At 41.4% G+C, this 12420-nt stretch overlaps 1 long non-coding RNA gene across 2 annotated transcripts in view; it reads right to left on the minus strand.

Annotated features, from left to right (window-relative positions):
- The window catches only part of LOC310668579, a 57514-nt gene that overhangs the window by 11187 nt on the left and 33907 nt on the right, over window positions 1-12420 (minus strand). The gene's annotated exons all lie outside the window — the stretch shown is intronic.

Here is a 12420-nt window from a genome sequence, read left to right on the forward strand (position 1 = left end):
TTAAGAATCCAAAAGTGGGACGGGGGAGCACTTCATTATAAGCACATTTGTAACACATCATGACTTTCAGCTGGGAACCAATGAATGTTTTGTCTCACCTATAAAGTCACATTTTCAGCTTCTAAACTAAACTAAACTGATCTCATGAGATGCAAAACCAGAATGCTAATATTAAAAACAACAGCATGCTAATATAGGATAGAAATGCATTATTATGTATAACAACAGGAAGAAAGAAAAATATACAGTATGTTTCATTAAATCCCCAATAGTAATGGAAAAGAACTTCTACTCTTCTGAAATAATGCAAATTGTATTTTGTGTGTGACAAGAACCAGGAAGCATCATAAATTATCCAGCATTTGGATAGGTATTTATTATAGTGGTGGTTGTCGCCCACAGACCTTAAAAAGCACTGTCTTAACCATCACTGTTTCCCTTTTTGTTTTCTCAGTTGCGCCGTCCTTTCCAGGTGAATCTCATCTCTATTTTTTTTGAAGGAAGCAAGTGGTTGTGCTTTTGTTGAGACAGCACAAGTCATTTTGCTGCCTGAAGGTAAGGGCAAATTAGCACTCCTGTCCACCCACCCATCCCCACTGCTGTTGTTCCATGTACCAGAAGAGCAGTTGAAACTTCTTCCAACAGTGGCAATGAGACAACATCTTCCCCTGCAGCTGAGGGCTACAGGCTATCTTAGTTGACTTGGGGAATTGTGGGAGTCTCCTGCCACCCTCAGCAGTTGCTGTCTGAGGGCGCTGCTTCGCTCTGCCTAATTGTAGAGCAGTTCCAGTGTCTTTGTGTAAAACCGTCTAATGATATGGCAAGAAATTGGTGATTGTAGCCAAGCAGCACAAAGCCCACCACTCTCAGGGCCCTCACCCTCAAGCGGTGTTGCTGCCATCTCAAAAAAGTTGAATTCAAAACTCAACTTGAGAGGCACAGAGCGAAAGGGCTGGAGTCGCATTTGTCCCCCAGGCCTGAGGTTCCCTACACCTGAAGTAATGCAATTATTATTTCCATGACAGAATATAAGAGTGAGGTGTTTTAGTTAGTATTGTTAGATGGGGGTCAGAGGAATCACTCCATATGAGACAAGCACCCAAACCACAACTAATTTTCAGTCCAGTAGTCTGGCTAAGGCAAGGGTCGACAAACTAAGGCCCAGGAGCTGGATGTGGCCCACCCAGCTCGTAAATCCGGTCCATGGGGCCTGCTTCCCACTCGGTCAGTCCCCACGCTAAACTGGCGTGGCGCGGAGTTCTCGGTGTGTGGGGACTGACTGCCGCGATACTGGCATGGCTTCCTGCAGCCAATCCGAAGCCACGGACACCTCTGGGCGATGCCCCTTCCTTCCCAGTGAGGCGGCTGCATATGGCCAAGAGCCGAGCGGGAGGAAGTGGCGGCAGGGAGGCTGCCTCTGCCGCCGAGGCCAGCAGCATGGGCTCTGCGCCCCGCGGACCCTGGCTGAGGCAGAGGACGACGACGATGCTGCCAAAGACGAGGTGGCAGCGGCAGTGTACTTTTGGGAGAGGGGGGCCTTTCAGGAGAGGTCTGAGGGACAGTGGACCAGCCCCCTCTTGAAAAAAGTTTGCTGACCCCTGGGCTAAGGGTTAGTCTGGCAGAAGCAGGCCCATTCGTTAAATTTTCCAGATTCTGATTACTGCACAGCTTGCCAAGTGAACAAAAAACACAATGCAAATATATACATGACTATTCTGGCGTAATTCCTGTTGAGTTCAATGGGGCTTACTCCCAGGTAAGCAGGTATAGAACTACACCCTCTTGTGTCCTTGTCGGACCAAAGCCTTGCCAGTTCTCTCTTTGAAGCAACCAAATGGCTTCAGGCAGCCTTCAATGCATATTTAAACTTAAAGAGCTCTCTGTTTCAGAAAGTGGGGGTGGGGGAAAGCAATCTAGTCTCTGAAGAGTAATGAAGGTACAAAACAAATGCTCAAAAGCAAGGCTTTCTTCATATTTTATAGTCATGCCCAAAAATCAAATTATATTGGGATAAAATATTAATAGAAGAACTTGCAGGCTATGATCAACCAAGGGACCCTTTAATAATATTACTTGGCTCTGCTAAAGAGGTGCTACTTTAGAAGGACCAAGAAATGATAATTCATCTGTTAACTGCCATTTGAATGACCATATGCCAGGAGTGGGGTGGCAGTGGGGGATGGACCAAAACATCCTGGATTTAAAAAATTGGCTGAGTAAGGTCTAGGACTTAGCACAGATGATAAAATTAACAAACATAATCAGGGTCAAGGACAGCAGGACCACAGATTTATCCGAAAGCTAAATCTGTTCCTATCTTATTGGAACAAGAAAATGTAAAATAGAATAAAGAAATATTATGTTATTGGTGAGACATAGACATAAGAAAGTTGAAGGTATATTTTTAAATAGAATATTTGTTTGATTGCATTTTGGGGGATCAATGATCTTAAATTATATTTTATTGCAGTATCAAATATTATCTAAATCCTACCATTTATTAATTCCTAATATTCACTAACAGACTCTAGTGCCCTGGCTATAGCAATACATTCATATTCTGGGTTTTTCATTCCTCCCATTCCTACCTCATTTGAAATTAAACTATCACACCTCCACTCCACTGGAGAGAGACAGTTCTCTTTTGGATGCGCCAGGGAACTGGAAGTGTGCACAAGGACATTTTCTGTTTGCCCCATTGAATTCTTGGAGTGAAATACCTTCTGTTCTGTTCTTTCATAGTATTTCAGTTTCACCTTTTAATCATTCCGTGATTATTTTCCTCTGGAATGACATTTTATACGTGCACACACAAATTACATAAGAGAAGTATTGGATGAAAGAGAGTTGGCCTCCAGAAAAACATTACCAGAGGCTCCTAGAGGGCCCAGGAATTCAAAACAAGCTTTGGAAATTATGTAATGCAGTACCTTTGAACTCATCTGCTATGATTTTAAGAACGAATGTGGTGTGTGTGTGTGTGTGTGTGTGTGAGAGAGAGAGAGAGAGAGAGAGAGTCCTCCCTCCCCATTTGACTTAAAACTATTTAGACATCAGAACAAGGATGAATCAGTATAGCAATTTGACATAGTGACAGCACACTGGTTCACATCAGCTTGATATCAGTTGACTGTAGTGGCTGTAATATAAACTGTGCAATGGCATAAGTCTCAGATAAGAGACTTGTTTTGTTAATCATAAGTTCATAAATGAAACCAGTGCACTCAGAGGCACCATTGGCAATTCTGGCAACCAAGTACAAAGGGGTAAATAAAGCAGCATCAATAATCAAAGCTGTAATTATACATTTGTTTTTGAACAGGGACCTCTGGAAATATTACATGAAATAGTGAAAACCTGTATTTTTTTATTTTCATCTGAGCTGCTTTTTGAGCAGGACCCCTCTGCATCTCTCAGGCTGCCTTCGACTGCAGAAGGGGAAGCACTGCTTAATTTGCTGACATTTTCCAGCACCTGTGTGTGCACTTTTCACAATAGGACTCAACCTGTCCAACTGGGAATACACAAAATGAAATCTCAGTTTGGTAAGATATTACTTTATTAAATTTATATCCTGCCCTTTCTCCCAAAGGCGCTTAGATATTACCATTCCCTAAATGTTCAAGGGAACATTACAATGAAGTACAGTGTTTAGTTTATGGTGAATTCTTTTTATAAACACTCTGGACCGCTGGATTCAATTTTTTTAAAAAGGGTTCTCTTTGGATTATGCCCAACCCTTGCTCAGCAAGTGTAATCCTGCTGCTGCTATCCCTGGAGAAGGAGGTCTCATTTCTGTTCCTCCCATTTCTATATGAATGATACTACCCAGATCCACAGGTGGAGATAATTGCCACATTTTTTTCCTCCTCCAAACCCCAGTCACGTGTCCTCAACACTGGTGAAAGTTAATAAATTCCAAAGGATTTTGTGCTATACCCTTTTGGAGGCCAAACATGCAGCAGATTTTAGTCTCAGCTTCCAGATCCCATCCAGAAAAGCAGAGAGAAGCATATCAGGAGGGACCACAGTAGTTTTTTTTCCTTGCTACATTTCAAAATGCTTTCTGAATCAAATTTTAAAGCTAAGAATCCCATCAGCAGAATACTGTGGAAATCCACTGCTAGGTTCCCAACAAAATAAGAGGTAAAAAACAACACCACAAAAAGCCTCCTGGTAGAAACTATCATTCATATTTAACCAGTGCTATGCTCTGGCAACTATCTGATGTGGGAATTATGGGCCTTTTCAGCAGTGTTCCCCTTCCATGGAATGCTATCCCCAGGGAAGCTTACCTGGAGCCAACACTGACATATTTTTAGCGAAAGATTGTCTTTTCTCTCAGGCATTTGTGTGTTAGTCTTTTCTTTGCAGAAAAAAATGGGTTGCAGCTCTCTGTGACCATTAGACTTATGTGAAGGGTTGGAGCAATTGGTTTTATGGTTTGTTTACCTTGAATACTGCTTAACATTTAAATAATCTTGCTTTTCATATGTTGCATTGTGTATTTTCCTAGTACACATAAGTCACTTTGAGACAATTGTGTAAAGCAACTGAGCGTAATGATATTGTCTGTCCATTTTTATATATGTAGATACAGAGACACTTGGCCTGGAACAGCAAAAGCTGCAATCCATACCTGCGACTAAGCCCCACTGAATTCAGTAGTAGTAGTAGTAGTAGTAGTAATAATAATAATAATACTTTATTATTTATACCCCACCCATCTGGCTGGGTTTCCCCAGCCACTCTGGGCAGCTTCCGACAAAACACCAAAATACAATAACCTATTAAACATTAAAAGCTTACCTATGAGTAGACATGGTTAGGATTGTAGCCATTGTAGACTTTATCCTGCTTGGTCACAAGTAAACAATAACTACAACCCTCTATACCATTTTAGAAGGATGTGACATGAATTGGGACAAACAAACAAAACCGCAGATCAGAAACTAGTGCAGTGGTTCTCAAAGGCTGTGGTGTGCATCTCGGCAGGAGAGGATGGCAAGTGTGGTGGGAAGATTCAAGGACAAAGCAAAATATCAACATTTCAGTATGGTATAGTATTATTTTTTTGGATATTTTGGGAATGATTCATGTTCTTATGTAGCTGCACTGTTTTATACTTTCTGGATGATATTATCATAAAGGTAAAGGGACCCCTGACCATTAGGTCCAGTCGTGGCCGACTCTGGGGTTGCGGCGCTCCCCGTGATATTATAATGCACGTATGTCCTATGTTATTAATCAAGCACTGCTGGGAGTTGTTTCTTTTTGTTTCCACTGTATTTCTTATATCAATTAACAATTCAGTGTTGTGTGAGCAGATTTTTATTCTGAAAGTGTGACCCTGCGTGGGGCAGGGGGGGGGGGGAGAGGAAGAGAGAGAGAGAGAGAGAGAGAGAGAGAGAGAGAGAGAGAGAGAGCCATTGCTCTTGTGGCACATCACTATATAAAACCTGGCTTGTTTCCCCATCAACAGCAAACTGCAGACTCCTGAATCCTACTGCTCATGGGAAATGGTTAAAAACCAGCTAAGTTTTTAAGGTGAAATTAACATGCAGCTCAGTTTTAAGAATTCATGCACATTCTTTGCAAGGGCTACCTGTGAAATATGATGTCTAAAATTAGTCAAAGGGACTTGTATAGAGAATGCAACTAGAGAGACAAAAGGGCAACGGCACATAGCAGAATTTCAGCTTTATTGCTACGTAATGCTGCACATGATTAGAATTTTATTATACCACTTAGACTTCAGTGCGTCTCAGCTGGATGAAATTCAATATGGCTGTGAGGTGCAATAAGGCTGGGGATTTCAGGCTGTGTGGATAATTTAAATGACCAGAAGCTATAAATAAATCCAGCTGTCAAGAACACACTCTTTTCGTTTTGCTTTATTCTAACATGGTGTTTCTAATTCAGAAGTAGTAATTCCTCTGAAGTCTATTAAAACAGGACTTTCCACAAAAACAAGAGGCTTGCTGCTTCTTTGAAGAATATGCCCCTCCTGCCCTTTAGCAGGGGTGAATTTGCCATACTACCCCTTTTTTAGGAGAAGATGCAAGTTGGTCTCTCATATGAGGAGAGTGCCTTCGGCATCACATGGACAGGCGTGCCCAATAGGAGGGGAGCAATCAAGCTGTTATTGAAGTCATGGCCACTTTCAAGGTAGTGTGGCTGGCACTACCTTCACTACCACATCCGTCTTTGTGAAATAGCAGGAGGCTTTGGGCTGGAAAATGTAGGCCATCCTTAATTGAATTCTCCAATAGAACATGTAGAACTACTTGCTTCATGGAGTACATAAAAAACGTAAGAGGAGCCTGAAAGATCAGGCCAGCCCATTTAGCCCGGCATCCTGTTTCACAGTAGCAACCAGATGCCCATGGCAGTGTGCAAGCACTCTGAGAGCCAGTGTGGTGTAGTGGTTAAGAGCGGTAGTCTCGTAATCTGGGGAACTGGGTTTGCTTCCCCACTCCTCCACCTGCAGCTGCTGGGTGACCTTGGGCTAGTCACACTTCTCTGAAGTCTCTCAGCCTGACTCACCTCACAGAGTGTTTGTTGTGGGGGAGGAATGGAAAGGAGATTGTTAGCTGCTTTGAGGCTCCTTCGGGTAGTGATAAAGTGGGATATCAAATCCAAACTACTACTACTCCTCCTCCTCCTCTCCCAACTTGTGATTCCTAGGAACTGGCATTCAGAGACACACTGCATCCAATGGTAGAGGTGGACCACTCACAGTAACCACTCATGGCTTTATATTTCATGACTTTGGTGGCTATTCCTACGTTTTTATGGAAGAAGTACATCCATCGTGCCTCCATTCATTGTGACACCATTCAATGATCCTGGCAATTATGGTACAGATATACTACAGAGTGTTCTCTGTGGCAAGTACTTCTAACGATTAGGATAGTAGTGGATAGCCTGTCATGGAACACTGCTTTCGGTGACATCTCTATGGTGAACATAAGCTATGATACAGCCCTTGAAAAGCAATGTTATGGGCATGCCAACACCAGAATTAGTGCAAATCCCAATAAGAACTCCCCAATTCTTAGAGAACATACTTATTTGCAGGGGAAGGAGTGAAGACACTGTTCAAAAGAGTTTTGAATTTATTTTTTTAAGAACAATCCTGCCTCAAGGATCTTGAGTTATATTGACCAAGGACTAAATTATTGTCCCATAATAAAAATATTTAAGGTTGCTCTGACGTCTATTCGTTTGAATAAAACTTAGCCATGGATAACTTTAGTTAGATTGGGCTAGTGCAACCTTCACCAACTTACAGGTGTTTGGCATGGTAACCCACATCAGTCTTGGACAAGACATCTGTCCAAAACATTTATAGGGCACCAGGTTGTCAAAGGCTAGGCTAGTGTCTGTAACACAAAGAAGTAATATACTGGAGAGAGAACCATATGCAGAGCCAGAGATTTGCTTGTTATTTCCATTTTAGCAGATCCCACCACTTGAAAAGAGAAGGGAAAGGCAGTTTGTTTTTCTGCTCTGGAAATTACGATTGGACAGGTTGAGTCCCAATGAAAGAATCAAAGTTTTGAAGTACAACCTTATGAGAACAAATGTTAATTCAAAGTCTTATGGAGCAACATGACCAAAAAGGTCACCTAGATTATGTTGAAGAAGAACACACCAGCCAAAAGTATCTTTAAAAGGTTAACTATATAAAAGTACAGTCATTCATGATCAAACTAAATTGCAGAGCCCTACAATTACTTAGTAATGAAGTTCTGTATTTACTTTTCCCCTTGATCCATGTCATATGCTAAAGAGATTGATTTTGAATTTTTAATTTTATGATGAGAGAAAAAAACGTAAGTGACATTTTTCTTAATGGCAAAGCTTGAATGGCTTGTAGGAGACATGGGAACAGCGCTAGGTGGAAATCATGCATACTCTGTTCTTTCAGGTATGATAAAGCAAGTTCTTGGCCCTGTATTAAGAAATGTCAGATACATTATTCAAATGTGCTAGCTCTTGTCTTCTTCTTTTTGGAACCTATCATTTATAAAGCTAGGATATGCACAATAAATAAACGTTAGTAACAAAGCTGTGCGTGGCACCAACCTTACAACGAACAACCACAGACCCATTTCCTCATTTTGAAAGACTGAACTAAAATAGATATTTTTAATCAGGAATGCAAAGTGAAGAAAAATCTACTAAGGAAAGCCATTATTTAATCCTCACGTATAAAAAGTGCCCCGCCTCCTCTTTCTTCACTTTCATATAAATTGATGGAGTCTTTTCCACAAAGCAATGAAACCAATTTATCTTGATAAATGACAGGAAATATATAACTTTTCCCCCTCAAACCCTTTTGGAAACACTTTGTTAGCATCAGAAACACTCTGGTGAAGCCAGCCATGTCAAATGCTGACAGAAGTTTGCATAAATAAGAAAAATTAAGCAGGAATGAATATTTTGGCCAAGAAAGGGAGTAGGTGCAAATGTTAATCTTCAACTCTGACTGTGAAACTGTTCAGATGTTTACAGATTGCCACTGTTACTCATGGGAACTGGGCATGTTTTGGTAGCGAGGCAGTGTGGTGTAATGGTTACAGTGCTGGACTAGCCTTGGGAGACCAGAGTTCGAATCCCTTGGGCCAGTCATTGTCTCTGAGCTTGACCAACCTTCCAGGGTTATTGTGAGGTCAAAAGGGGAAGGACAAAAACCATGTACACCATTATTGAGCTTCTTAGAGGAAAGGTGGGATATAAACATAATAAATTTATCTACTCACTAATATGGCAAAAGAGCCAGAATTAGCATGTTATTCTAAATGTGCTTATGTATAGTGTCATTATATATTTTAGTCACTAGGTGGCACTGGATTTAGTGGCATCTGGGTAGAATCAGAAGCTCCCTATAGCTTTTCTTTGAGACAGTAAGGTTATTGCCATACTTCTTCATGCAGGTGGTGTCATAAAGCCTGCTGTGGCAATCCTTAATTAGATTTTAGTTTCTCTGGTTTACACACAGATGGTCTTAGGACAACATCCTTCTAATTCATTGTACCTTTTCTGTAGTCTTGTATAGAACCTGGACTCTGAAACGTTACCACATCAAAGAACTAGGAAGTTGATCCTGCTGGTCCCTAGTACCATCAATCAATAAAACAGGCAGGGAATTATTTAGTAGTCATGGTGCACTAAAATACGAAATGGTGTGCAAGTCTTTATTTAGACAAAGTGCTCCGTAATTTTTTTTAATTAATTTGCAGTTTTTTTATTTCAAAACTAAATTACATGGGGGCTAGCAGTTAAACATATGGAAGCATAATGCCCAAAGTACATAAATAAGCTGATGAAATAATAAACAAGCAAACTTCAAACAAAAATAATTTCTAACAACACCCCCACCCCCCAAGTGCTGAGGACTTCCCATTAAAGCTGAGACTCTGGCCTGTGTACTGACCAACCTCTGATATTTCACTATGGTTTACTATTATTGTTTTAAGTATTTATTGATGCGGCACATCATGGGGTCTGGGGGCAGCTGGTAACATTTTGACTTGGTAGGGCTGCAATTTTATCCTTGCTGCCTTCATCACAATGAGACCCGTACAGGAAATGTGCCGTTATAAATGTGCTGAGTGCCATTATCTCCTCATTAAAAGACATCAATTATTCTTTGCACATCTGTGGACAGGAATTTTTTTAAAAAATGTACTTTGCCCCCAGTAGCCCTCGTGCAAGAGCCTCCACGGTCTGGGGTCTTCTGACAAATTTTAAAGTTACAGAGTCATTGGGTTTTCCCAGTTCCAGTAAAAAAAGCATTACCATTTTCCTGCTACGATGTACTGCCTTAGAAGGCCCAGCCTTCTTTTTTATGGCAGTCCTTCCTTAAGAACCTATGCCAAGAAAATGGTCATTGTTCGTATCTTAAAGAGTCCAGCAAGTTGTCCATCAGACTCTCCAGACAACATCAGAGACAACAATGGCTAGGGCTTAGATGCCAACTCAGTGCCCCTAGTGGTCAAATGGACACTTGTTCCTGAAAGTCTGGTTGAGATCAGCTTTCCCGGGCCTGTCATCTTCAAAGGGCTTATGCTTGTTTCACACTTAAATCAATAATTAATTTTAGATGAGAAATCCATGTGGAGAAAAGCTCTAAGAAACACACACACACACACACACACACAAAGACACTACAAGGCCCCTGCATTATGTTTTGTGGACACAAATTGGCCCAGCAAAGACTGCCCCAGGCCACTACTCCTCAACCAGTTTTTACCAAAGCTTTATCTGTTCTGAGGCACAGTCCCACAAGGCACTTAAGCACATGTTTAATTTTGCAACTATAATAGTTGCCCTGAGACTGCAGAAAACAATGGCATTTGGACACTTTGCCACATCAACACTTTGAGGAATAAAGCAGCATTAATCACCACCCATCTGTGACTTTCCCCCCTCAGGTTAAGTTAAAATTATCCCACACCTGTACCTTGCAGGAAGTACCAAACTGCTGGACTTCTTACAACAGAACTTCTCACATCAGCAAAGCTCACACATCTGGACTCTTTAGGGAACCCTTTAAGGATATGTGGTGCTATCACTAACATGAGAAGGCTCATTCATTTTTTTTTTCTAGACAGAGATAAACTTGGCATAGTGAGAAAACACTACTTACACAAACACACACACACTTATCACAGGAATGATAATTGCACAAGTGTTTTGTTTACCATAGTTACACTTTTGGAAGCTGCAGGATGCGAAAACAAAACCTGACAATACTTAAACAGCTGCTATGTTGATTCAGCTCCTAATCATCTGACCACTATTGTCTCACTTCCGTTTGTTACCCTGATTGACTGTCATTTTCACACAGTATCTTTTGCATTTTGATAGCATTTAAAAAAAATAAAAATAATAATACATGAACTACCGTACTTTTCCATGTAGAAGATGAGGTTTTTTTCACTCTAAAATAATGTTCAAAATCAGGTGTTGTCTTATACACGGATAGTGCAGAGGGGGAACGGGCGATTGGTTGCAGCCGCAAGCGGGAGCTTGTCAGCAGCAATTGGGTAGGTGAATGGTGGCTGCGGCAAGGGTTGTTGTGGATTGGCTGCCGCTGCAACAATTGTTCCTGCGATTGTCGTCCACTAGTTGTGAACTGGCAGGCGCTTGGCAGTTTTGGCTTCGCGTGTGATTGACAGCGTTTGTCAGTCGGGTGAGTGTTTTTTTGCAATCCCCCCCCCCATAAAAGCTCAACAACTCTGAGCCATCTCCTCCCATTTTCTTAAATTGGATTCCCAAAAAATAGGGGTTGTCTTATACATGGGTGCGTGTTATACATGGAAAAATACTCTGTGTGTGTTTGTGTGTGTGTATGCAAACATTAAGAAGAAATAACGGAATAACTGTCTTCCCTGCATCTGTGGTGCCAGCCTTTTTGGCAAATAGCAAACAAAAGAAAAAGTTGTAACACTAATTTTTGCTGCACCACAGTGATGGGGTGGCAGGAAAAAGAGAGAGTTGCAGTTGACAGGATTTTTAAAGTGGCAGTATCAGACACCTCAGACTTGGCCCAAGAAGCAGCGGCCAAGAAGTTTGGTCACCACTGGCCCACTTAATAGTTCTGTTCCAAGTCATAAACTAGAAAGGGTCTGTGTCCTTTCAGAATAATATAGCTGCTTATGGTACTACTTAGCATTGCTTAGCTCTTAGATCATCGCCAGGAGATGGCCAAAGCCAGTTTCCTGTACATAAGAGAAGGTGATAATGGGTCAGTAGGATGAGGTGTCCTTGTTGCACCACACTTGTCTGTAAGCAAAGAGAATGTAGGGATTTTAACTTGCTGTAGCTGTAAGGCTGATTCATTCTGTGTAATTTTGTTTATGGTTACTGAATATTACTAAATAACAGCCTGATGATGGTAAGCAGACCAGTAGTGGTGGCTGAGTGGGGGAACTGTCAAAGCTGGAATTTTTGTTTGTTTATGCAAAAGCAACATATTTTTTTTTCAAAGTAGGAAGGAAGTTTAATTCAAGGGAGTTACTTTTGAGTAAAACATACCAAAGCCAGACAATTGTGTTTTATCACTTTTCCACTGTCTCCTGAAACAGATGGAGGTCAACCAACCAATGTAAAGACAGCACACTTGGAGAATAAATGAAATAATCTGGACACAAAGGAAAATGCTGAAGCAAACACACCCCAGTATCCTCCTCAATCCAGCATCAGGCTAGCAGCAAAGAGCCTCTCCTTTTGCTGCTCCGGGATGGCTCCCTACCAAGTCCCAGGTGGAAGTGGTCAACAGTTCTTCCCTGATCACCTAGCAGCAGCGATTAAGTCACTGAGCATCCTTAGAAAGTGTGCTGCCTACCTCTGCTTTTGGTGCTCTAACTTTCTTCAGAAATGTCCTATGGACTTACTTAATAATATCCC

The sequence above is a fragment of the Podarcis tiliguerta genome (assembly GCF_965153285.1).
Source record: "Podarcis tiliguerta genome assembly, chromosome: 2".
Classification (NCBI taxonomy): Eukaryota; Metazoa; Chordata; class Lepidosauria; order Squamata; family Lacertidae; genus Podarcis; species Podarcis tiliguerta.